Genomic DNA, 27917 nt, shown 5'->3' with positions numbered 1-27917 from the left:
GGTCCCGATCACCGACCACCGGCTGTCCCTATCTTTTAAATGCCGCGATCGCTATGGATCGCGGCATCTAGAAGATAGGAACAGGTTAACATCATGGGGACCTGATCCAATCAGGTCCCCATGATGCCACATGTCAGAACTATCGCTCTGAACCGGTACCGCAGCGCTAGCAGGACCCTGGGGGTCCTGAGCGCTGCGGGACCACCCACCGTTTTTAAACGTCGGCGCTGCACAGAGCCCAGGCAGTGTCGACGTTTATGTACAGTGGGCGGTCCTGAACCGGTTAACGAGCACGCTCGCTCATCACTAATAATCTAGTTATACCGCTCATAAGTGTCCTAATGTGCCTCGAAAGGACCTGAGTTTCTAGAAAAGTTGAGCCCAAACTTCTAGAGCGGAGTTAGGGTGCATTCACACGACTATATTTTACAGTACGTGCTTCGTCCACAATGTCCGACAAAACCGTGGATCTTCTGACCTGAACTAACAGTCTTATATATGCCTGCTTGTTCTGATTATGAGGCCAGCAATCAGGCACTGCAGCCATATAATCATCCATAAAATATGGTTGTATGAGTGCAGCCTAAGAGAGGTTGAAAGTAGGGGTATTGCTTGGCTTGGAGATTGGAGTAGAACACATAAAGTATATACCTGACAGCTATCCTATGTGTATGGCCAACTTACATGTAGCACTTACATACTGTGCACATTACTTTTTTATTTATTTTAGGTGATTTCTTATTCATACAGTAGTTTTCAGTAATTTTGTTTTGTAAGCATAAGATTGTGGGTCAGTAACGATAACCAAATCCATACAGATCTAATTGACAGGATTGCACAATACCAAAATTACTCGGGATCCTTAACCCCTTCCAAGTTAGGCTTGAACTGTGTACACTACACTTTTCTACGAAAAATCAAACCAGCACATATTTATCCAAGTGTCACAGCATTTGCAATGTTTGACATTTTATTGGAAAGTCAGTGACATGTCTGTGATGTGATTACTGTGCCACATGTAATGGAATACGTGTATTAGATATGGTAGGGGGCAGATCTGCCTGAAATGACCCAACTGAAAAAATAAAAAACAAACATGTAATATACAGGACTGCCAGGAATATACAATTCCAGACCACCAGAAAACATTATACTGCCAGCCATGCCAAGAACGTCGAAAACCAGACTACATAGGAACATTAAAGAACCAGCTTGTCTGGGAATGCCCCATAATAGACAACAAAGGACAATGCCAGCAGTCTCTGGGAAATAGGAGAATGGCTCATTTTTTTACCATTCCCTTTAAAATAGGAATAAAACAACAAGTAGAGTAGGAAGAAAACAATAATGAATTCCGGAGATAAATATAACTATAAAGACAATTACCAATGCAGGTTCCTCGAGGATCTCTATGCACTAATTCGTAAGTGCTTCTATCCTCTCTATTCAGGGTTATCAGGAATAAATAATCGAGTATGGCATGCACTAAGGTGCTGCGGTCCACCCTACCGTTTCTCAGATTCGTGGCAACCAGCTGTCCAGGTGGAATGTCCTCTGAAACAGCCGTAGCTCCCTCAGGGGATAGACCACCGTGTCTTACAATAAAACACAGTCCTACTCATTTAAAGGTACAGTATTAGTCATAAGGGTGGACTTCCTCTGCACTTTACATCTACCTTCCTTCCTTCTGTTTTAAAGTGAGTCTGTCAACACAAAATGACTGTTAAAACTAAATACAGGCGCTCAGTGCACCTTTGGCGTGGCCAAGCATTGTTTTGCATCTATCTCCTCTTCCTTGATTGACTGCTCTGGCTTCACAAAAGCTAGAGGAGGGAAAGGATAGACGCAAAGCAATTGGGTGTTCTTGGCTTAAACAGCCATTTTTTGCTTACAGCATTGCAAAAGGCAAACAGTCCAAATTACTCAAACAGTCCATAAATATTATCTTACTGTGGTTCGGAGGTGAATCATTGGGAACTGTCTACATCACAGGCTGTGAGTTTACTGTAATGCGCATGTTCACTTTATAGTCCAGTAATACAGTTCCCGTAACATACGGTAATTGACCACTCACCAACTAACTACCCTCATAACAATGGAGCCCTTTGTGTTTGGCGGCAAGTTGAGCTTCCAAGAATAACCCTTTACGGGGGTGGGGACGAACTCTGCAGAGTGTAATGGCCTTTGGCTGTTGGCCCTTGTACAGAATTTTAGGGTTTATATTGCAGCACGGTGCCTCAGTGGTTAGCAGTGCAGCCTTGCAGCACTGGGGTTCAGGGTTCAAATCCCACCAAGGACAACACCTGCAAGGAGTTTGTATGTTCTCCCCGTGTTTGTGTGGGTTTCCTTTGGGTTCTCTGGTTTCCTCCCACACTCCAAAGACATACTGATAGGGAATGTAGATTGTGAGCCCCAATGCGGACAGTGCTGATATTGTCTGAATTGTAAAGTGCTGCGGAATATGTTGGCGCTATATAAATAAAAACATTATTATTATATTGTGCCACAAATTCTTTGTTTACTGCTGCAGCCCACCAACTATGAGGCCTCTTTCACAGCGCTGTATGTATTCCTCTCCACTATCTTTAAATTGTGGAGGCCTTTTGGTAGCTCCTTAGTTTTCACCAATTTTGGTTGGCAAATATTTTCTTCCTTGCATGCCTCTACAGTGGCATAGCGTGGGATGCCAGCCCCCTAATCTGTGATATTTTAGCACTTTCTGAGTCCCTTCCATCAGTACTATGTATAGCATTGTATTAAAAAACTACTGACCACTGATCACGATCACTCGTAGACTGAATCCCCACCTACTCGATGGTCACTCTTCTCACAATTAAATTTCCTCCTGACTTATTGTCCTGCCAAGACAAAAAGCAGGGCCAATGCTCTATCCAGATCATATGACTCATGTGATACTACTGAGGATGCACCCTGACATGTAGTTGACCACAAATGTATTGTTGTTGCCCTCTCTTCATCTTTGAATTCTCCACCTAAAGTGATGTTCTCAAGTTTCAAAGGCAGTCCACCAGAAAGTCTTCTCCTGGGTCCATTCTTCCTTCTTCTCCGGTCACCCGGGAGTTAAAGACATAGCTGAACTTGTTTCTACTGGTGGCCCAAATTGAGACAAGATGTGAAAGAGTATCATCTTGCCCTCAGTGTGCCCAAGCCCTTAAGTCAAGCACCTTTCAGTCCCCTTCAGCCTCTTACCATTCCTCCGGAGTCTTGGGCTGAAATCTCTATGGACTTTTTTACTGTTCTTCCTGAGGTGCAGAGGCTCACTACTATGTGGTTCATAATGGACTGATTCTCTTAAGATGTCTCGTTTTGTGCCTTTACCAGGCCTTCCATTAGCTCCACAATTGGCTCAAGATATTCTGGTTCCACCGTCTCCATGCTCGCATAATCTCTGACTGTGGTGTGCAATTTGTTCCAGGTTTTGGAGGGCATTCTACAAAAACTTAAACATTTCCCTTTACTTCTTCTGTGCTTATCTCCCTCAAAGTAATGGGAAGACTGAAATAATCAATCTATGGAGCGATAATTACGAATATTCTTCAACTTTCACCAAGATTATTGGACAGATCTGCTTCCTTGGGCCCAATTCGCCCACAACAATTCTGTCTCGGAGTCTTCAGGGAAATCTCCTTTTGTTAGTGTATGGCCAGTACTTCATCTCCCTCTGCCTATTCCATGCAAAAGACTACTTCCTGATCCTGATGTCTCTCAGGAAATTCATAACATTTAGATTGATGTGCAAGCTGATTTAGCTGCAGCAAAAGCTAAGAAGAAGGCTCTTTTTGAGACACCCCTGCATCTGAGCTTTAATCCAGAACTGTGTCTTTACAGAGCTGTGTTTGAACTCTGAATTTATCCAAGTCCTGGGTTCCTGTTATTTCCTCAGACTTCTGTGAACTCTACTTCTTACCAGCAGGTTAACCCATCCCTAGCCATATACTTCTTGAACTATTATTGAAGTCTGTTTGTAATACGGCGCATCTGCTGCCATTTAACTCATTACCTGCTGTAAACATCCTGAACTGTTATTAGAGTCTGTTCGCATTAACTACACTTCTGTGTCTGCTTCAGACCCGAAATCTTCATACATCTGTCCTCCTGCTTCTGTGGCTTCCAGCATGTCTGGCATTGCCAGTTTATCTGCTGTCCCACATAGCCTACTATCCAAGTCCTCATTGTACCACATGCTTGACAGCCTGCTGTGCTGATGTAGGGATGTGGACTGTCTTATCCTGTTCCTGCCCCGGAAGACAACAGACCCGCCATGTGAATACTATCATGCGGTTTTATATGTAAAAGTAACGTATATCTAATGTAATGTAATGTATAATGGTGATGTATAGTATATAAGGTGTTAATGCATACTGTGAGGATAGCATAAGATATAGTATAAGGATAATGGGTTTAGCATATACGATAGGAAATGGTTAAAGATAGAACTAGCCCAGTAGATGAGCACTAGTGTCAAAAAAAGGGGGCACTTCCCGACTGGAGGGATAGAGTGTCAGTTAGTGAAGTACTTAGTGAAGGCCAACTTCAGGTGCCGTGGTTTCTAAGGGCAGCATGGGCCAACCATTCGAGGCAGTGGGAGGCCAAATGGAGTTCCCTGATGGACATTGCAACAGTGTCCTGAGCCTAGAGCTAGGGCCAGTTACCAAAGAGGGGGCCTGGTCTTCTGACATCATGAGGTCGGTGGACACGGGCAGGTGGCCAGTCCCGGGTGCACTGCCGGAGTGGACAATGAGAAATCCCTGAGACTGGCAGAATCAGTGGGCTTGGGGGTAGTCCAGAACGAACTGGTGGCAGAATACAAGAGGATTTGTACTAAGGAGTAAGGAATTGCGAATTGCTGTGCCCTATCCCACCTGTGCCCACCTGATGAACTTAGTAACATAGTAACATAGTTTTTAAGGTTGAAGGAAGACTAAGTCCATCTAGTTCAACCCATAGCCTAACTTGTTGATCCAGAGGAAGGCAAAAAAAAAACCATGTGGCAAACACTAAGCTCCACATTGGGGAAAAAAATTCCTTCCCGACTCCATGCGACAATCAGACTAGTTCCCTGGATCAACGCCCTATCAAGGAATCTAGTATTTATAACCTGTAATATTATACTTTTCAAGAAAGGCATCTATGCCCTTCTTAAATTTTAACAGTGAATCACTCATTACAACATCATGCGGCAGAGAGTTTCATAGTCTCACTGCTCTTACAGTAAAGAATCTGCGTCTGTGATTATGATTAAACCTTCTTTCCTCCAGACGTAGAAGATGCCCCCTTGTCCCCGTCTCAGGCCTCAGAGTAAAAAGATCAGTAGAAAGGTCTTTGTACTGTCCCCTCATATACTTGTACATAGTAATAAGATCACCCCTAAGCCTTCTTTTTTCCACAGTAAATAACCCCAAGTGTAATAACCTGTCTTGGTATTGCAGACCCCCCAGTCCTCTAATAACCTTGGTTGCTCTTCTCTGCACCCGCTCTAGTTCAGCTATGTCTTTCTTATACACCGGAGACCAGAACTGTACACAGTATTCTAAGTGTGGTCACACTAATGACTTGTATAGAGGTAAAATTATCTTCTCCTCATGAGCATCTATGCCTCTTTTAATGCATCCCATTATTTTATTTGCCTTTGCAGCAGCTGCCTGACACTGGCCACTAAACGTGAGCTTGTCGTCCACCAATACACCCAGGTCTTTTTCAGTTACAGTTTTGCCCAGTGTTTTACAATTAAGTATATAATTATACATTTTATTTCCTCTGCCCAAGTGCATTACCTTACATTTATCCCCATTAAAGCTCATTTGCCATTTATCAGCCCAAGCTTCTAGTTTACATAGATCCTCCTGTAATATAAAATTGTCCTCCTCTGTATTGATTACCCTGCAGAGTTTAGTGTCATCTGCAAATATTGAAATATTACTCTGTATGCCCCCTACAAGGTCATTAATAAATATGTTAAAAAGAAGGGGGTCCAATACTGACCCCTGTGGTACCCCACTGTTAACTGAGACCCAGCGTGAGTGTTTTCCATTAATAACCACCCTTTGTTTCCTATCACTGAGCCAATTCTTAACCCACGTACATATATTTTCCCCTATCCCCATTGTTCTCATTTTATGTATCAACCTTTTGTGTGGAACCGTATCAAAAGCTTTTGAAAAGTCCATATACACAACATCCACTGGACTGTTTAGTAAAAGTTTGACTGTTACAAAGAACTTGGTGTCCCATGCATTGTGTGCGGCGGCTCCTAAGGAGGGAAGCCTGGATGCAACGGAGACCTGCATCCTACAAGTGAGTATGATGCACCCCACACCCTACAGCACACTGGGACTGGGACACTCCTTGTCTGTAAAGTGCTAGAGCGCAACCAGACAGCAGCTCGGTCGCGAATACCACTCTGCAGCACTTTAAACTGACAGTTGGGGTCCATGTGTCTACACTGACCTGTGGCTTTGTGGATCCACCTCACCAGGTGAGCTGAACACCACCATCTTGTTACATTGATAGAAAATTTTCCTAGAGTGTTAAAACAGGTGACTGATAATGTGCAGTAGGGAGCCCTCCTGTCAGGTGTAGAAATATGTGCTTCTGGTGCCTATTCTGATCTAGTACTAGAAATACCAGGAGTGATGAGGTAAGAAGAGGCTGCTCACACTGCTGTCCATCCTGTCTGTCTGATCTAATACTGGAGATAGCAGGGCTGCTTAGGTGAGAAGAGGCTGCTTACGCTGCTGTTCACCCTGTCCATCTGATCTAATACTGGAGATAGCAGGGCTGCTGACATTAGAGGAGGCTGCTCACACAGCTGTTCACCATGTGTTTTTGAATAAAAGTACATAGTGTAGGTATCTCCAGATCACTGCAGTGTACCTTCATACATACTCATAGGCATCTGTCCCATTATAGAACAAATCTCTATCAATGTAATAGGATGACGACCATCTTAATGCTATAGCGATTACATCCCTAAACAAAATAAGTGTGATTTCCTAATTAAATGTATTGATCAATTTATTTATAATTACGTTTTTTTTCTATTACTAGAGAACGCTTGTAGCCTTATTTTCCATTTGTGTCTGTTTACTGATGATGATGGGTTTGGAAGAGTAAAGCCATGCACAAAACTTGACAGACTAAATGAGCTAAAAATAAGAATAACCATTAGTTCTGAATTTGATTTTATAATGAAATATATGCACAAGGGAGCATAAAGTATAACACTTCTCTGAAAAAGAGGTTCAGTCACTTAACAGCAGACAACTTCTTGTTAACACAACCATATGGCCATTTAACATTGGAGGTACATTGGGAATCTCTATGCAGCCCTTCACAAATGCTTCTATGCTCTTTACTTCAGAAGTGTTGGAACTACTGTCCCAGGTCCTCCCTTTGGGATTGCACCAGATCATTAAAGTTGTGATAACCAAATGACTAGACGAGATGTCTTCCATAAGTCTCTCATGCACTCTCTGATGCTGCAGCAATTCTCCAGACCTTCTAGCAATATCAAATATTAGTAGTGTACCATATGGCCTGTCAGCTCTTGCTGACTCCCTATATTTGGGAGTCCCTTAACTAAAGTTTATTATGGCTCCACTAAAGTAACGCAGTGTTCTTCCGTGATTGAGCCCTCATATTGTCCTCAACTGTTCGGTACCGTCCCCTATGCATCATGGTTCTGAACATCCCCTGTGCCATTCCATGTGGATTACAGTCATGCCTGACAATGAAACATAGATTTAAAGGGGTTGTTCGGTCCAAATCGATAGGTCTGCAGTCACTCTGTGTGACTGCCGACTTATGAATTTCCCCAATGCATGCACTGTGCACTGCGGGGATTCGCCGGCTTCTGAGCTGGGACTGGAGGGTATGTATGCGTTATACATAACCCCGACCAACACCCGTCTAGTGGGTGCGACCTCGCTCCATACACTTGTATGGAGCGAGGCTATGCCCGACTAGAGACACGGTGTGACGATACAGCCTAAGATCTTAGTAAGCCAGACGATTAGATTTGTTAAGTCAAGAGAAATACACTATTGTGTTGTGTTGACTTATAAATGTATTTGTATTTCTCTTGCTGATCAAAAAGGTCATAGTATTTGTATAACCCCGAATGCTGAATTCTATTCGTTTGGACACAATCATGTTTACCATGCTAACGTCAAATTGTACTAAGTCAGCTGAACGTTTATTTACAACAGCCCCTGTGATACCAACTATGTAAATAGATTAGCTCAAACAATTATAGCTGAGCCCTGCACCTTTACCTCTTACCTGTAACTAATAACCCTTGACAAGTGGATGTGTACTTAAAAAGGACATGTGCTTCTGTAGCAGAGAGATTTAAACGGAAATGTTTGTAGTGCTGCAAGCAGAATCAAGTAGAATCTGAAAGACTTTACAAGGAGAATGGGAGACATCTTTCAGGACAGCAGATGGATTGCATGGTATTATCCAAAGAGACACAGATTTGTATTCTACATGATTCTAGCCTAAGGGTACTGACCCTGACTGGAAAGATTCGGATCTGCTCCATTGACCATCAGAGAGACATGGATACATTTTGGGGAGACCAGGGTGGGACGAGGAAGTCACCTGGCCCCATGGATACTACTCAGCCAAGCAGAGCTGGGGGAGCTGCAGGGGACTGGTGTTATCACACACCGTTCAAAGGGCTCCACAACCAGGGAGGCATGTAGACAGACCTAGCAGTCTATAGATGAGGTATACACAGTGGGTTTCGGATATCCAACCCCACCAGCCTGGCCTTGGGAGGAAAACGATAGAGGATATACAGCAGCAACAAGAAATGACAACTACAGGAGCTGTGCCAACTTCAACGGATTGAATACCAGGCCACCGACACTCATCAGATTTAATTCAGCAACCACAGGATGCAGAGGACGGCATGTGTGGACACAATGGATACCAGTCTGTTTTCTTCAATTATGTGTGGAGTTTATTCACAAGGAAGACGTGGAATATGCTCAGAGGAAACTGGATAATGCAAAGTTTTGTTCTCATGAAGGTGAGACCTCTTAAATTCATATCTGTGCTTAAAGACATGCTGATGGACTGTCTCCAATAAGTGGAGAAGGATGATTGGGATCCTGTCATGTCTGGCTACCATGTCTACCATCACCCTGTGTTGTCTGAATAGAGTTAAGCTCACGGAAGACTAGAGTGCACTGCCTCATTCCACACAAGTGTATGGAGCGAGGCCTTGCCCACTGGACGGGCTCTGGTAGGGAGAATGTTTAACATACATACATACCCTCCCTTTCCGGCTCATACACCAGAGAATCCTTGCAGAGCACAGTGCGTGTGCTGGGGGGACAGGCTTATCAATTTGGACTGGAGAACCCCTTTAAGGGCACAGTACTAGTCATACATTCTACACATAACAGTAGAGTGTACGAAGCACTACAAAGGGAATACATTGACATGGACCATTCTTCCTTGCAAAAAAGTACACAACATTGCAAACCAGATACCAACAATCCCATTTATTATTATTATTTATTTATATAGCGCCATTGATTTGATGGTGCTGTACATAAGAAAGGGTTACATACCAATTACAGATATCACTTACAGTAAACAAAACTAACAATGATAGACTGGTACAGAGGGAAGAGGATCCTGTCCTTGCGGGCTTACATTCTACAGGAACGGGGAAGGAGACAGTAGGTTGGGGGGATTGCAGTAGCTCCGGTGTTGTTGAGGTGGCAGCAAGCAAGGTCATGGCAGGCTGTAAGCTTGTTTGAAGAGATGGGTTTTCAGGTTCTGTCTAAAGGATCAAAATGTGGAGGCTAATCAGACATGTTGAGGCACAGAATTCCATAGGATGGGGGATATTCGGAAAAAATCTTGGAGGCGATTGGGTGAGGAATGAATAGGTGTGGAGGAGAGAAGGAGGCCTTAGGAGGACCAGAGATTATGTAAGGGAGTATACCGGGAGATTAGTTCAGAGATGTATGGAGGAGAAAGGTTATGGATGGCTTTGTAGGTTAGTGCTAGTAGTTTGAACTGGATACGCTGGGCAGTTGGAAGCCAGTGAAGGGATATGCAAAGGGGGTAGCAGAGGAGTAGCAAGGCTAGAGATGAACTAGTCGCGCAGCAGAGTTGAGGATGGACTGGAGGGGTGCGAGAGTGTTAGCAGGTAGGCCACAGTGGAGGATGTTGCAGTAGTCGAGACGGGAGATAATGAGGGCATGCACAAGCAGTTTAGTAGATTGAGGGTTGAGGAAAGGATGGATTCTGGAAATATTTTTGAACTGGAGACGACAGGAGGTGGCGAGAGCTTGGATGTGGGGTTTGAAGGACGGGAGAGTCAAGAGTTACTCTGAGGCAGCGGACTGCTGGTACACGGGAAAGTGTGATGTTATTTATTGTGATAGAAAGATCAAGTGGGGAAGATATGCGAGATGGGGGAAAGATGATGAGTTCAGTTTTGTCCACATTGAGCTTGAGGAAGCAAGAGGAGAAGAAGGAGGATATGGCTGATAGACATGCTGGGATTCTGAACAGCAGAGAGGTGACATCTGGGCCAGAGAGGTAGATCTGGGTGTCATCAGCATACAGATGGTGCTGAAAGCCATAGCATTTTATGAGCTGTCCCAGGCCAAAGGTATAGATTGAGAAGAGTAGGGGTCCTAGGACAGAGCCTTAAGGGACTCCAATACAGAGGGGGCGGGATGAGGAGGTAGTGTGGGAGTGGGAGACGCTAAATGTGCGGTTAGAAAGGTATGAGAAGATCCAAGATAGGGCAAGTTCTTTGATGCCAAAGGAAGAGAGGATCTGTAGTAGGAGGCAGTGGTAAACTCTGTCGAAGGCAGAGTACAGGTCAAGAAGAAGGAGTACAGAGAATTGTCTGTTAGCTTTGGCTGTAAGTAAGTCAGTAGTCATTTTGGTAAGAGCAGTTTTGGTGGAATGGTGGGGGCAGAAGCCAGATTGTCGGTTGTTGAAGAGAGAGTTAGATGAGAAGTGAGAGGAAAGTTCAGCGGGAACGTGGTGCTCAAGGAGTTTTGAGGCAAATGGGAGCAGGGATATGGGGCGGTAGCTGGACAAGGCGGTAGGGTGGAGGGATGGCTTTTTGAGGATGGGAGTGATTGTGGCATGTTTGAAGGCAGCGGGGAAGGTACCAGAAGTTAGTGATATTTTGAAGAGATGGGTTAGGAATGGAATAAGTGGGGGTGAGGTTGGGGAGGAGGTGGGATGGGGTTGAGTACACAAGTGGAGAAGTGTGATTTGGAGAGGACACGAGTGAGGTCTCCTTCCGTGATGTTGTAAAGGGATGTTATGGGGAAGGGCAATGGTCTGGGAAACAAAGGGGTTATGATGGTCAGACAGTAAAGACTTGCCATGCTTGGTCAATTGTTGTTTTTGAAGTGTGTGGCAAACTCCTCAGCAGAGATGATGGAGGTCAGAGGGGGAAGAGGAGGGCAGAGGAGAGAGTTAAAAGTGTTGAATAACTGTTTGCGGTTGTATGATAAGGAAGATATGAGGGTTGTGAAGTAGGCCTGTTTAACAGAGGCTAGGGCTGATTTGAATGTGAGTGTTGCTTGTTTGAATGCAGTGAAGTCGTCTTGCGAATGGGCTTTCTTCCAACGCCGCTCCGCAACCCTGGATGCTTGCCGAAGCTGTTTAATGAGGTTGTGGTGCAAGGGTTGCCTGTTGACTCGTTGCGCTCTGCCATGCACAAGAGAGGCGACCGAGTAAATATCTGATGCGAGAGTGGCATTGTAGAAAGCAGTGGCGCTGTCTGTGTCGTTGAGTGAGGATATGGTTGTCAGTGGAAGAATAGAGTCAGAGAGTGTGTGAGTGTCTAGATGTGCAAGGTTTCTGCGGGTTTGTGCTAGTTGCTGGACATAGGTGACAGGTGAGGAGGACCGGGATGAGATCGTGAGTAGATGGTGGTCAGATGGGGTAGAGGGGAGGTTGTGAGTTTAGATAGGTTGCAGAGTCGGGTTAAGATGAGGTCTAGTGTGTCCATCTGTGTGGGTGGCTGAGGAGGACCACTGAGTAAGTCCAAAGGATGAAGTAAGCAACATTAGTTTGGATGCTGTTGACTGGCGATTGTCAATGGGGATGTTGAAATCACCCATGATGATTGTGGGAATGTCTGCAGAGAAAAAATAGAGAAGCCAGATGGCGAATTGGTCAATAAAGGCAGTGACTGGGCCCGGAGGTCGGTATATAACAGCTACTTGGAGGTTGGAGGGAGAGTAGATGCGGACAGAGTGGACTCAAAAGAAGGGAGAATAAGGGAGGGTAGAGGTGGGATAGGGCTAAAGGTGCAATTTGTAGAAAGGAGAAGAATCAGTCCTCCACCCTGTTACCAGGGCAAGGAGCATGGGTGAATTGGAGGCCACCGTAACACAGCGCAGCAAGGGAGGCAGTGTCAGAGGATGTCAGCCATGTCTCTGTGATGCCCAGGAAGGAGAGATGACGAGAGGTAAAGAGGTCGTGGACAAAATGGAGCTTGTTGCAGACAGAGCGGGCGTTCTAGAGTGCTCCAGAGAGGGGGAGCAGGGGGTGGGTGTCCGGGGCACGGGTTTTATGTAAGAGAGGTTGCAGTACTTTGCAGTTGGTTGGAAGCAATAGGAGGGGGAATTGGTGGGTGGTTTAAGTTGTGGGGGTCCAAGATTGGGAGATATGTCGGCAGCAGTGAGGAGAAGCAGAAAGAGGGAGAGCAGGTGGGAGAAGAAGAGTGTCTGGCTTGTTTTATGTTTTGGTAGGATAGATCTGAGGTTGATGAGCAGGTTGGCAGATGAGGTCAGGTGGGGAGGTAAGGAGAGAGGCTTATTTGATTAGTGGGTGCTGGGGTTTGGAGATAGCGAAGGAGAGTGAGAATTAGTGGTGCAAAGACAGTAAGGGCATATGTAAGCATAGTGAAGATTTAAGTGTGAATGAAAAAGAGAAACTAAGAACAGTTAGTAAATAGTTACTCGTACCTTCTGGCCAAATATGAAGCTCTTAGCACCTGGAGTTTGATCAGCTGTAGGGAGCAGCAGGGAGACTGGACACAGAGCAGGAGGCAGAGGCTAAATTCATTCAGGAAGTAGACAGAGAGGGACCAGTGTGTATTGGGATCAAAGGAGTGAGGTGATAAACATGCTGATATTGGATTGGGTGCAGGACACATAGCAGGGACAAACAGATTGATACAAGCAGGGATAAATGAATACAGGGATCAATGGATACAGAAGATATTGGATTGGGTGCAGGACACATACTATACGATCGCAGAGACGATTCAATATAGGTGGAGGGGAGGCACTTCAGATTTGACCAGATTTGACCGTTACCCAACGGGATCCATTGCTCATAATAAATATATACTCACGGCAATGAATTTATGTGAGGTATTGGGGCTCCTTTGCTGCACCGCACAATTATGCAAACAATAACCCTTATTTTCTGAAACTATTTTTAATAAAATGTGTTTAATATCTCTTTAAAGCACCATTCCAGCTGTTTTTTTTTCAGCGGTAGAGTAGCGCTTTAAATGTAAGCCCCTACCCCCATTCTTATACTCATCTTCTGACAGCTTCACCTTTTACCGACGCCGCACAAGCCCCCCCGCACCATGTTGTGATAAAAGCTTCTGACTGGCCTGAAGTCAGAAGTTACGTCACAAGAGCTCAGTGCAAGTCTATGAAAGCCAGAACGAGGCTCTCATAGAGATGTATTGAAAAGTGACCTCCATGAAACACTAGAGCAGCAGGCAGGTCACTTTTCGCCAAAGGATGACCGGTGCGACGCTGGAAAAGGATGAAGGCGGCGGCAAGTGAGTATGAGACAGGGGGCTGGGGAATTACATTTAAAGCACCATTCCAGTGGTGCAATAAAAAAAACGCTGGAGTACTGCTTTAGGGAATTAAATAGTGCACATGAATGTGTAATAGATGTGCATTATTTTTCATGTAGTCAAAATAGGAAACTATTACTTCAAGGATCGAGAGTTTTATTCCCTTATAATGACTTAGATCAGTATTTTTTGACCGTCTATTGACCCTCTCAAAAACGAAAACAATTAATACATGCCAAATGAAATGAAAACTTCCTGGAATTTTCATTGCAGGAAAGCGGTTCTGGTTAGATCAGCAATGGATTCTTGTGGTTTGCTGTCCTCACTAACAGATTATTTGTTACTTAAGACACAAAGTAGAAAGTCTGCCTCAATATCAGATGGCTTCTCAAGAACTGCACTGATTTTTGGAGCCAGAGGCAAAGTTTCTAATTGACTTTAGCCCCACTGCCAACCTGAAAAGTGCTGGTTTTTAATATTGGTTCCTATTTGTGACAGAGGAGCATTTGCATTCTTCATTGTACCTGTACCCAGGAGCGAATGCACTCTCTACATAGCTAGTAATATCTCCCAACATTTTTTATTCTGAACAGAGGAGGAGCTGTGGAGGAATGAAGGCTAGCTAAACTATTTTTTTTTCAATACTACTAGTATTTATTGAAATCATTCTTTGATGGGCCATAATAATGGTCAGGTCAATGGCCAAGCTGCTCACTGGACTGATACATTACAAATTCTTTGTCAGATGGAAAGGATCACATTAGGCAAGCTGCACTGTGGGAAATGAGGAGTCTTGGAGTTTCAGATAAGGTTTTTATTAGTACAAACGTGTTTCAGTTCCAGACCAACACCTTTCTCAAGGTCAAAATAACACCATTTTTTGACCATAAGAAAGGCACCAGTATGGTGTCAAAATGCGTTGGTACTAATAAAATCCTTAGGTTATCGAAATTTGTAACCCTAGCAAATATATGTATGTGCTAAAAAGGCACTCAATACAGACTAAAATTAAAATTGATGAGTGAGCCATTGTGGGAAACCCCAGAAAGTACAGAGCATAGTCAATATCATACATGTAGCAAAAAATTAAAAAACATGTATATGAATCATTATTCAGCCGTATTAAAATGTATATACAAGCATAGGTCATTTTCCATATTAAATATACTGTACAGACAGGTATAGAGACCAAAAATCAATAGTATATGGGTATATAGACATAGAGTGATAATGTCCAATAAAATACAGATAAGAGTACCCTGCAAGTAATCAAAAGTAAGAGTTAAATACCGTCATATATAATTTTCCCACCCACCAAACACCCGACGCGTGTTACACCAGTGACAAAGTTGATGGAACTACAGACACTGTATCCTGTGGACTCAAGAGAAGAGTGACCATCCAGCTTGTTATCAGCACACAAGTCCCATGTAATGTGGTGCAGGGCGGTAGCCTCGGCACATTGCATGAAGGTGGTGGTCCTGGCTGGGTGTGTGGACTTTGTCTAGAGGGGCACTACACTCTTGCAGGCCGCACAATGCCGGTGACTTTGACTGGCCAGGACTAGATGTTGAGAAGTACAATGAGGGAGACCACCAGTCAACAATAAACAGTCTTTTACTTAACATTAACTTGGTGGAGATTATGCACAATATATAGGGGTGCATAACTTGACGAATGTTTCCTTTTCAACATAGAGCTTCTTCACACATGGTCTCTCTATCTCTTCCAGGCTCACTTGCTTCTGTCCCCAAGTTTCTCTGTCTTGTCCACAACCCAGCACAGTACTACAGTCCAGTAAGTAAGAGTCCTGTTCGCAACCCGCAGTTCCTCATCCTTTTTTTCCCCTAGGGGAGCTAGTTTGCCTCTAGCTTCTCCGCTTGCTGATGCCTTGAAACTACTGCCTGGGGCACTCTCTTCGTCTCACATTCTCTGTTATGTCCTGGTTCGTTACCTCTCTGAGTTGCAAACTTGGGGCCGTACTTCTAGGCATCCTGTCGCAGGACCGGTCTCAAGTTCATCACTTCTTATGTTGTTTTTCCTCTCCTCTACTCCGGATCTCTCTATCCACTGGCTCAGTCTCCACTCACGTCAGGGACACCCATGTCACATGGCTCTGCTGACTAGTCAAACTTTAGGTCTGCTTTCACTGAAGGCTGAGCCCTATATGACCTCTTGACCGGAAACTGTCTCTGTCCGTTCACCTTATCCCCTCCCCCTCCGGGCTAGTTCCAATCATTAACCCTAACTTTCCCTACTGTCGATTGAACTGCAACATTGTCACTAATAACGGATGTCACAATACACATTACAAATTATAACAATACGCATGTCTTCAAGGGGGAACCTGGGCAGTATGTCCATCTTCTTACACCTGCATCTCTAATTAACGACTTCGGCAGCTTATACCTCTTTAAATGCTGAGCATTATTTCGAGGTTTTAGAATAACATATGCCCATATCCAGACAACGTCTATTTTAGAGAAGGCCTTGCAAATTGCAGCAAGACAATGCTAAACCACATACTGCATCCATCACACCAACATGACATCGCGGAAGAAGAGTTCTGTGATGAACTGGCCGCCTGCAGACCAGACCTGTCACCAATAGAAAACATTTGGAACATTGTGAAGCAAAAAATCCGGAAAAGAAGACCCAGGTCTGTTGAGCAGCTAGAATTCTAGATCAGACAAAAATGGGACAGCATTCCTTTCCCAGAACTCCAGCAATTGCTTTCTTGACTTTCTAGATGTTTAACAAACTGTTGTACAAAGAAGAGGAGATGCCACACAATGATAAAGGTGGCCCTGTCCCAACTTTTTTGCTGCTATCAATTTCTAAAGAGTTAATTTTTTTCAAATGAAATTGAAAAATGGCTAATGTTCACCCTCTGATCTGTGTACTATTTTCTGTGAATAAACAGAATATGGCCATCAGAAATTTCCAAATCATTGCATTCTTGTTTCCTTTACCTTCTACACAGCGTACCATATTTTTGCAATTAAGGGTGTAGATTCCAAAAAATTGTGCTAAAAAGAGTTGTCCAGTCTTGCATAAAGTTAAATTCTGACTTGGCCGATGCATACATTAAGAAGGTAGCTGGATTAGCTATTGAAATTTGCAGCCAGACAGCTTCATTTTGCAGCCCCATTATCAGTATTTTGTCAGTATTCGGTCAGTATTTTTTCTCAGGAGTAGGAGCCAAAACCAGGTGAGGAACAATCAGAGAAATGGTATAATAGAAACAAGTCACCAATTCTGCATTTATCACCCACTCCTGGTTTTGGCTCCCACTCCTGAGAAAAAATATTGACCGAATACTGACCAAATACTGATAGTAGGGCCATGGCCTTAGTCTATTCTTCCCCAGGGTTCAAACTTACAACCTCTGGCTTGGCAGGCAGCAGCTTTAGCTGTGAGTTACAGACTGCACTGGGAGAATTTTAATTTAATCTTAATTATGTTTTTCTTTCAAGGCACATTGTTGTGATACATTGAAATACATAGAAGTACACCGCTATATATACAAGTGCTTCTCACTAAATTAGAATATCATCAAAAAGTTAATTTATTTCAGTTCTTCAATACAAAAAGTGAAACATATATTATATAGAGTCATTATAAACAGAGTGATCTATTTCAAGTGTTTATTTCTGTTAATGTTGATGATTATGGCTTACAGCCAATGAAAACACAAAAGTCATTATCTCAGTAAATTAAAATGATTAACAAAAAACACCTTCAAAGGCTTCCTAAGTGTTTAAAAAGGTCCCTTACTCTGTTTCAGTAGGCTCCATAATCATGGGGAAGACTGCTTACTTGACAGATGTCCAGAAGGCAGTCATTGACACACTTCACAAGGAGGGTAAGCCACAAAAGGTCATTGCTAAAGAAGCTGGCTGTTCACAGAGTGCTGTATCCAAGCATATTAATGGAAAGTTGAGTGGAAGGAAAAAGTGTGGTAGGAAAAGGTGCACAAGAAGCCAGGATGACCGCAGCCTTGAAAGGATTGTTAAGAAAAGGCCATTCAAAAATTTGGGGGATATTCACAAGGAGTGGACCGCTGCTGGAGTCATTGCTTCAAGAGCCACCGCACACAGACGTATCCAGGACATGGGCTACAATTGTCGCATTCCTAGTGTCAATCCACTCATGACCAATAGACAACGCCAGAAGCGTCTTACCTTGGCCAAGGAGAAAAAGACCTGGACTGATGCTCAGTGGTCCAAGGTGTTGTTTTAGATGAAAGTAAATTTTGCATTTCATTTGGAAATCAAGGTTCCAGAGTCTGGAGGAAGAGTGGAGAGGCCACAATCCAAACTGCTTGAGGTCTAGTGTGAAGTTTCCACAATCAGTGATGGTTTGGGGAGCCATGTCTTCTGCTGTTGTAGGTCCACAGTGTTTTATCAAGACCAAAGTCAGTGCAGCCGTCTACCAGGAAATTTTAGAGCACTTCATGCTTGCCTCTGCGGACAAGCTTTTTGGAGATGTAAATTTTCTTCTCCAGCAGGACTTGTCACCTGTGCACACTGCCAAAAGTACCAATACCTGGTTTAAAAACAACAGTATCACTGTGCTTGATTGGCCACCAAACTCGCCTGACCTTAACCCCATAGAGAATCTATGGGGTATTGTCAAGAGGAAGATGAGAGATCACCAGGCCCAACAATGCAGAAAAGCTGAAGGCTGCTATCAAAGCAACCTGAGCCTCCATAACACCTCAGCAGTGCCACAGGCTGATCGCCTCCATGCCACATTGCCGCATTGATGCAGTAATTGATGCAAAAGTAGCCCCGACCAAGTATTGAGGGCATTTACTGAACATACATTTCAGTAGGCCAACATTTCGGATTTTAAAAGCATTTTTCAAGTTGGTGTTATAAAGTATTCTAATTTACTGAGCTAATGAATTTTGTGTTTTCATTGGCTGTAAGCCATAATCATCAACATTAACAGAAATATACACTTGAAATAGATCACTCGGTTTGTAATGACTCTATATAATATATGAGTTTCACTTTTTGTATTGAAGAACTGAAATAAATAAACTTTTTGATGATATTCTAATTTATTGAGAAGCACTTGTAATATATTTAAATTTGCAGCTGAAGAAAATGTTATCACTCCATCCTCCAGGTGAACGCTCGTTCTTTATTCAAAAATAATGTGCATAGTCAACGTTTAAAAAAACTTATTAGAACATCTTACACACTTTGGAATGAAATTCCGTAATCACAGCTATGATGTATGCTGTATTAGAACATCTTTTTACATGTTTCGTAATGAAATTCCTTTATCATAGCTTTCCCAGTGACTCTAAGATTGTTTTTTGTGACACATTGTACTTTATGGTAGATATTTTTTGCATTTAATTCTGAAAATATCGAATTTTAATGAAAATGTAGCAATTTTCAAACTTTTAATTTTTATGTCCTTAAAACAGATAGTTTTATCATACAAAATAGTTAACAAATAACATTTACCTCATATAGTAACATAGTTTGTAAAGCCGAATAAAGACTTGCGTCCATCAAGTTCGACCTGTTAGTTCTGTAATTGCTAAAGTTGATCCAGAGGAGGGCAAAAACCCCAAATGATTTAGCCAATCTTCACCTGAGGAAAAATTCCCTCCCGACTCTGAAACCAGCAGTCAGAATAAATCCCTGTATCAACCTACTATTTTATTTTATTTTTAAGTATACGCTGAAATCTGCCTGGTATCTAGAAATGCATCCAGTCCCCGCTTGAACTGGTGTAGTGAATCCGACATTACCGTCTCCTCACTCAGTGAATTCCATATTCTCACTGCTCTTACCGTAAAGAACCCCTTCCTATGCTGGTGCTGAAACCTTTTCTCTTCCAGTCTTAGTGAATGCCCTCTTGTTACCTTAATATCCCTCCTTTTGAACAAATCCCGGGCAAGATCTCTATACTGTCCCCTAACATATTTGTACACATTTATTATGTCCCCCCTCAACCTTCTTTTTTCCAGGCTGAATAGTCCTAGTTTTGACAACCTCTCTGGGTATTGCAGTCCCTCCATTCCCTTTATTAATTTTGTTGCCCTCCTTTGTACCTTTTCAAGCTCATTCATATCCTTTCTATATATTGGGGCCCATAACTGAGCACAGTATTCCAAGTGTGGTCTGACCAGTGCTTTGTACAGTGGAAGAACAATGTTCTCATCCTTTGCAGCTATACCTCTTCTGATACATCCCATTACCCTGTTTGCCCTTACAGCAGCGGCCTGACTTTGGGCACTCCAATTTAGTTTGCTATCAATCAAGATGCCTAAGTCCTTCTCCATCTCTGAATTCCCCAATGATTTCCCATTCAGTGAGTACTGGTGACTTCCATTTTTCCTTCCCATATGTATGACCTTACATTTCTCCTCGTTAAACCTCATTTGCCATTTAATGCTCCACCTACCCAGCTTATCCAAATCCCTCTGTAGGTCTGCACTGTCCTCTTTTGTATTAATTGTTTTACATAACTTTGTGTCATCTGCAATTATTGATATTTTACTATTTATCCCGTTGACTATGTCGTTAATAAAGATATTAAATAACATTGGGCCTAGTACAGACCCCTGTGGTACCCCACTAGTGACGCTTACCCAATCTGAGTATATTCCATTTATAACCACCCTCTGCCTTCTATCCCTTAGCCAGTTTGCTACCCACTTGCAAACATTTTCCCCCAGCCCCATCATTCTCATTTTGTATACCAACCTATTATGTGGCACGCTATCGAACGCTTTTGAGAAGTCGAGATACACGACATCCACTGGTTCCCCCTGATCTACTCGAGAGCTAACTTCCTCGTAGAAGTCAATCAGGTTTGTTTGGCAGGAGCGATTCCTCATGAATCCATGTTGGTTCGGGATTAAAAGATTATTAGCATCAAGATGCTCCGTAATTGCCTCTTTAATGAAGCTTTCAAAAATTTTGCCCACAACGGACGTCAGACTCACCGGCCGATAGTTTCCGGCGTCACTTTTCGCTCCCTTTTTGAATATTGGCACTACATTCGCCTGTCGCCAATCAAGTGGTACAGACCCAGTCTCAACAGAGTCCTTAAATATAAGATATAACGGTCTGTCTATCACATTACTTAGTTCCCTTAGTACCCGTGGGTGTATGCCATCAGGTCCTGGTGATTTGTTTATTTTAATGTTACTGAGGCGTTTCTGTACCTCAACTTGGGTTAGATTAGTCATACTTAGTGGAGGATTAAGCTTGTCACTTCTCATTTCTCCTGTTAGTTCTATTTCCTTTGTGAAAGTTGTCGAAAAAAAATTATTTAATAGATTAGCTTTATCCTCATCTTTCTCTATGATTTTGCCTTCCTCACTTTTTATCGGTCCAATATTATCCGATTTAATCCTTTTACTATTTATATACGTAAAGAACAGTTTGGGATTTGATCTACTTTCCCTAGCAATACGTTTCTCTGTTTCCTCCTTCGCTAATTTTATTTGTTTTTTACAGGTTCTCGTTTTTTCCTTGTAACACATTAGTGCCTCCTTACTGTTTTCCTGTTTTAATCTCTTGAATGCCTCTTTTTTGCTATTTAACGTCCCTTTTACGTTCTTGTTCAACCATATTGGTTTCCTCTTATTTCGGGCCCTTTTATTCCCATACGGTATATACCTCTCACACTGAGTATTCAGAATTCTTTTGAAGGTTTCCCATTTACTATTCGTATTCCTTTGATTAAGAACTTTGTCCCAGTCAATAAGTTGAAGGTTTTCTATCAGCTGATCAAACTTCGCCCTCCTAAAGTTTAATGTTTTTGTTGTTCCCTTATTGATAACCCTACTGAAGGGCATTTTGAAGTCGATAATATTATGACCGCTATTACCTAGGTGCCCCCCTATCTGTACCTCAGTTATTCTATCAGGCCTATTAGTCAATATTAAGTCCAACACGGCCTTCCCTCTCGTTGGTTCCTGCACTAGTTGGGAGAGATAATTATCCTTAATATTTGTCAAGAACCTTTTTCCTTTCTGAGATCTACAGGTTTCTGTTTCCCAGTCAATATCCGGGTAGTTGAAATCCCCCATTACAATCACTTCATTATGTTTTGCTACTTTGTCTATTTGTCCTAATAGCAGATTCTCATTCTCCTCTGTTATATTTGTTGGCTTACAGCAGACCCCCAGTAATATTTTATTATTATTTTTTGCCCCCTCTATCTCTACCCACATGGACTCGACCCCCTCTTCTCCCTCTCCTATATCTTCCTATATCTTCCCTTAGTCTGGTTTAGACATGACTTAACATATAAGCAGACTCCTCCGCCTTTCCCCTGTTTCCGGTCCCTTCTAAATAAACTATAATCTAATAAATTTACCGCTATCGTCTAGCCAAGTCTCTGTTATACCTACGATGTCATATCTCTCCTCCGATATAAATGCCCGCAGCTCATCCGCCTTATTGGTCAGGCTTCTTGCGTTGGTCAGCATGCAAGATAAAACTTTGGGGTTATTTAGCATCCTATTCTTCTCTAACGATCTAACTGTACTATCCCCACCCCCCTCTCCACCCTCATTATATTCACTTCTCCCCTTCCCCCTTGCTTGCCTCACATCCCACCTATCTCCTTGGTTTCCCCCCCGTCTCTAGTTTAAAAACTCCTCCAACCTATTAGCCATCTTCTTCCCCAGCACCGCTGCACCCTCCCCATTGAGGTGCAGCCCGTCCCTACGGTAGAGCCTGTAGCCGACCGCGAAGTCGGCCCAGTTCTCCATGAACCCAAACCCTTCTGCCTTGCACCAACTCTTTAGCCACTTATTCACCTCCCTAACTTCCCGTTGGCGCTCCTGTGTGGCTCGCGGGATTGGTAGTATTTCTGAGAAAACTACCTTGGAGGTCCTTGCCCTAAGCTTCCTACCTAGGTCCCTGAAATCATTTTTAAGGACCCTCCATCTACCACTCACTTTGTCATTGGTGCCGATGTGGACCATGACCGCTGGGTCTTCGCCAGCCCCACCCAGTAACCTGTCAACCCGATCCGCGATGTGCCGGACTCGAGCGCCAGGGAGGCAGCACACCGTTCGGCGATCCCGGTCTTTGTGAAAGATTGCCCTGTCTGTCCCCCTAATAATAGAGTCACCCACTACCAGGACCTGTCTTGCCTGCCCTACACTTCCTCCCTCCCCCTCATTACTGGAGCATACACTCCCCCGGCGATCAGAGGATCTGTCGTGCTCCAATAATGCCGGTTCTGAACCAGCCTTCCTATACTTCTTCCCTCTATCCCTCCTAACTGTTATCCAGCTCCCTGCCTGTTCAGCCTGCACTTCCCCTCTATGCTCCACCCCCAGTATTGACCCATTGAGTGTCTGCTCGGTGAGCAGCAAACTCCGTTCCATGTTGTCGATGCTCCTCAGTATCGCTATCTGAGCACTTAGATCCAGAATTTGGGCTTCCAAGTGCACGATATGCTCACATCTCTCGCAGCAGTATGGATCCTCGAGCGGTTGCTCACGGAATGCATACATTGCGCAAGATGTACACTGCACGGCTCCGGCCAACATGGACGTCATTCTAAATATGGGGATACAGTCAGTATATATATACAAGTCCAAAACACAATTATTTATATATAGGTGTATGGACGGGGATCAATTAGGGATGTGCAAGTGTATCAATTAGATATCGGCGGGGGATCAGTTAAGTATGGACGGGGGATCAATTAAGTATCAAGTATGGATGGGGGAATCAGCTAAGTAGGTCAGGTGGATTAATTAAGTATGGACGGTGTGTCAATTAACTATGGACTGGGGATCAATAAATATGGACTGGGGAAATAATTAATTGTGGACTGGGGAATCAATCAATTAATTATGGACAGGGGGTTAATTAAATATGGATGGGGATAAGGCAAATAAATAGGGACTGGGGATCAGTAAAAGTGGACAGGGGGAATCTATTAAATATGGACAAGGGGGATCAATTGATTATGGGCTGAGGGGGGTCGATCAGTTAAATGTGGTCGGGGAAATCAATTTAATATGGACAGGGGTGGTTGGTGGATCAATTAAATGAGGACGGGGGGGTCAATTTAAATGTGGTCAGGGGGATCAGTTAAATATGGACGGGGGGTGATCAGGGGATCAATTTAAATATGGACTGGGGGTGATCAATTAAATATGGACTGGTGGATCACTAAAGATGGCCGGGGGAGTTGTATTAAATATGGATAGGGGGGAGATCGATCAAGTATGGACAGGGGATTAATTTAAATAAGGCCGGGGGGGGAGCACTTAAATATAATACAATTACAATACAAATACAATACAGTACAGTACAGTACACACTCGGGTTCAGTAGGGCCGCTTATCGCGGCCTCCTGCCCCTCACTCACCTCCTCTAGGGACGCTGCACGCTATCACAGCGCGCTCGCCCCTCCGGTCACCTCTTACCGGTCCTCCTGGTCACCTCCTGGTCACCACCACCTGGCGCCCTCCGCCGGCCGGCGCTGCACGCTATCACAGCTCTCTCTTGCGCTCGTCCCTCCGGTCGCCTTCTACCGGTCCACCCGGTCCACTCGGTCACCTCCGCCTGGCTCCCTCGCCGGAGGGCCGCGAGCCGAGTCGGACCTCGCCGCATGCCGCTCACCACAGCCACACCACAGCCCACGTGCTCACACCCCACGAGCGCTCTCACTTCCGGTCACGTGCTCTCATGTCTACTTTACATCAGTATTATGTTTGAAGCATAATTTTTTTTGTTAGGAAGTTAGAGGGGTTAGAAGTTTATCAAGTTTATCAGCAACTGCTCTTTTTTCCAACAAAATTTACAAAAACATTTTTTAGGGACCACATCACATTTGAAGTGACTTTGAGGGGCCTATATGACAGAAAATTACCCAAAGTGACACTATTTTAAAAATTACACCCCTCAAAGTGCTCAAAACCACATTCAATAAGTTTATTAACCCTTCAAGTGCTGTACAGGAACTAAAACAGTGTGGGAAAAAAATGAAAAATTTTACTTTTTCCCACAGAAATATTGCTTTAGCCCCAAATTTTGTATTTTCACAAGGGTAACAGGAGAAAATTCACTATACAGTTTGTTGCGCAATTTCTCCTGAGTATGCCGATACCCAATATGTGGTGGAAAACTACTGTTTGGGCGCATGGCAGGGCTGGGAAGGAAAGGTGCACCATTTGACCTTTGGAATGCAAAATTGTCTGGAATTGATATGCCTAAACAGTGGAAACCCCTCATAAGTGACCCCATTTTGGAAACTACACCCATCAAAGAATTTATTTAGAGCTTTTTGTGAACACTTTGAACCTACAGGTGCTTCACAGAATTTTATAATATTGAGCCGTGAAAATAGAAAAATTCATTTTTTCCCACAAAAGTGTTGTTTTTGCCCCAAAGTTTTCATTTTTACGAGAGTAACAGGAGAAAATGGACCAAACCATTTGTTGTGTAATTTCTCCTGAGTACATCGATATCCCATATGCGGTGGAAAACTACTTTTTGGGCACATGGCAGGGCTCAGAAAGGAAAGACCACCAATTGACTTTTGGAGTGCAAAATAGACTGGAATAGAAAGCAGATGCCATGTCGGTTTGCAGAGCTCCTGATGGGCCTAAACAGTGGAAACACCCAATAAGTAACACCATTTTGAAAACTACACCCTCAAAGAATTTATCTATAGGTGTGGTGAGCACCTTAGGCCCAGAGGGATTTCACAGAATTCTATACATTTTTCCCACAAAAATGTTTTTTCAGCCCCAAATTTTTCATTTTCACAAGGGTATAGAAAAAAATGGACCACACAATTTGTTGTGTAATTTCTCCTATGTACACAGATACCCCATATGTGGTGGAAAACTACTGTTTGGGCGTGCGGCAGGGCTTCGAAGGGAAGGAGCGGCAATTGACTATTGGAGTGCAAAATTGACTGAAATAGATTGAGGACACCATGTCGTGTTTGCAATGCCACTGAGGGGTCAGAACAGCAAAATCTCCCATAAGTGACTCCATTTTACAAACTACAACCCCCAATGAATTTATCTAGGGGTGCAGTGAGCATGTTTGCACCACATGTGCCTCACATAATTTTATACCACTGGGTGGTGAAGAAAGAATAATTACATGTTTACCAGTAAAATGTTTTTTTAGACCCAAATTTTTAATTTTTATAAGGGCTAATAGTAGTGATGAGCGAGCGTGCTCGCCACTGCTCGATACTCGAACGAGCATCGGTGCTCAGTCACGCTTGTTACTTGTTCAAGTATCGTAAGTGCTCAAGTGCCATGCTTGAGTCCCTGCCATGCATATTTGGTGCCTGTTAGACAGCCAGTGAACATGCGGCAATTGCCTGACATGCACGGTAATGCCGTAGCCATGTTGGTTATTGGCATTACTGTGATTGGCAGGCCGCATCGCGTCAATGAGTCTTATATAAGACCCGGTGACGCGATGCTCAGCACACTGTGTTTAGGAAGCAGTTCAGGGAGAGCATATTTTAGAGCAGGGATATAGTCAGGGTTTAATAATATTACTATTGCATTACTTGTATACTGCTCCTGCCGCATTAAAACAACAGTCCTTGTCAGGGCTAAATATTTTCCTTTCTGTAGTAAAACTGCTTTTACCTGCATTCAGTGGAGGGAACGTTTAAGATTAGAGGCATCTATGCAGGGTTTAATATTACTATTGCAGTACTTGTGGACCGCTGCTGCTGCACGGCTAAAACAACAGTCCTTGTCAGGGCTAAATATTTTTTTCCCTATTAATACCTGAAATTTTGCAGGCATATTTATTTAATTTAAAATGTGCAAGGTGGTTGGTAAGGGAGATGGGGAGGTGATAGAATGAGAGTTTGTTGGAGTTGGAAGGGACCTCCAAGGTCATCATGTCCAACCCCCTGCTAAATGCACGATTCACTAAACCATCTCAGACATCGAGATGTCTGTCCAGCCTCTGTTTGAAGACTTCCATTGAAGGAGAACTCACCACTACTCATGGCAGCCTGTTCCACTCATTGATCAACCTCACTGTCAAAAAGTTTTTTCTAATATCTAACCTTTATTTTCCCCCTTTCAGTTTCATTCTGTTGCTTCTCATGTTCCATGTGCAAATGAGAATAAGGATGATCCCGCTATAGTGTTACATCCCTCCAGGTTTTTTGTAGACAGCTATTAAGTCTCCTCTTAGCCTTCTTTTTTGCAAGCTAAACATTCCCAGATCCTTTAACCATTCCTCGTAGGACATACTTTGTAGTCCGCTCACCATCCTGGTAGCTCTTCTCTGAACTTGCTCCAATTTTTCGATGTCTTTTTTAAAATGTGGTGCCCAGAACTGGACACAGTATTCCAGATGAGGTCTGACCAAGGAGGAGTAGAGGGGGATAAATACTTCATGTTAGCTAGACTCTCTGCTTCTCTTAATACATCCCAGAACTCTGTTTGCCTTTTTTGATGCTGCATCACACTGTTGACTCCTGTGCAGTCTATGATCCTCTTGTTCTCTCTTCTACCTTTTGAAAGATAAAGTTGCCAGCAAGAGAAGATAAGAATATTCTTGACCCATTACTTTTGCCTGAGAGAGATTCCGAACATATAACTGGATAGTTAAAATCTCCCATAATCACTATGTAGTACTCTTTTGAGAACAAAGACATCTGATGTAAAAAGAGTTGATCCATATCTTCAGTCTGGTCTGAGTTCATCCATATCTTCAGTGGATATGCTGCTGATGGTGTACTCAGAGGCCAAGACCGTGGGACAGGCGAAACTGTACCTGCTTCTGAGCACAACAAACACCCTCATCCACGAGACCTAGCTTCCTGTCCCAGGGATGTTCAAGCTCCTTGGAATATCCAAGTGTGGGATCACTTGTCTCCTGAGACTCGACATAGTGGGAGAAAGGAGGATCAGGGTGAGGATTATGTGGTCCAGACTCTTGGCTAGTGAGACTGGACCGTGTGGAAGACAGAGTGGTGCTGTGAAACAGATTGGAAGTATTATCCGCAAACCAACCGACCACCTGTTCGCAGTGTTCTGGCTTCAAGAGTGGTGCCCCGCGCACCCCTGCAAAGTGGGACAGGA

Source organism: Phyllobates terribilis, unplaced genomic scaffold (genome assembly GCF_046119375.1).
Source record: "Phyllobates terribilis strain yellow unplaced genomic scaffold, ASM4611937v1 Scaffold_1__5_contigs__length_1240528914, whole genome shotgun sequence".
In the NCBI taxonomy this organism is placed as follows: Eukaryota; Metazoa; Chordata; class Amphibia; order Anura; family Dendrobatidae; genus Phyllobates; species Phyllobates terribilis.
Note: the sequence above shows the minus strand (reverse complement) of the source record.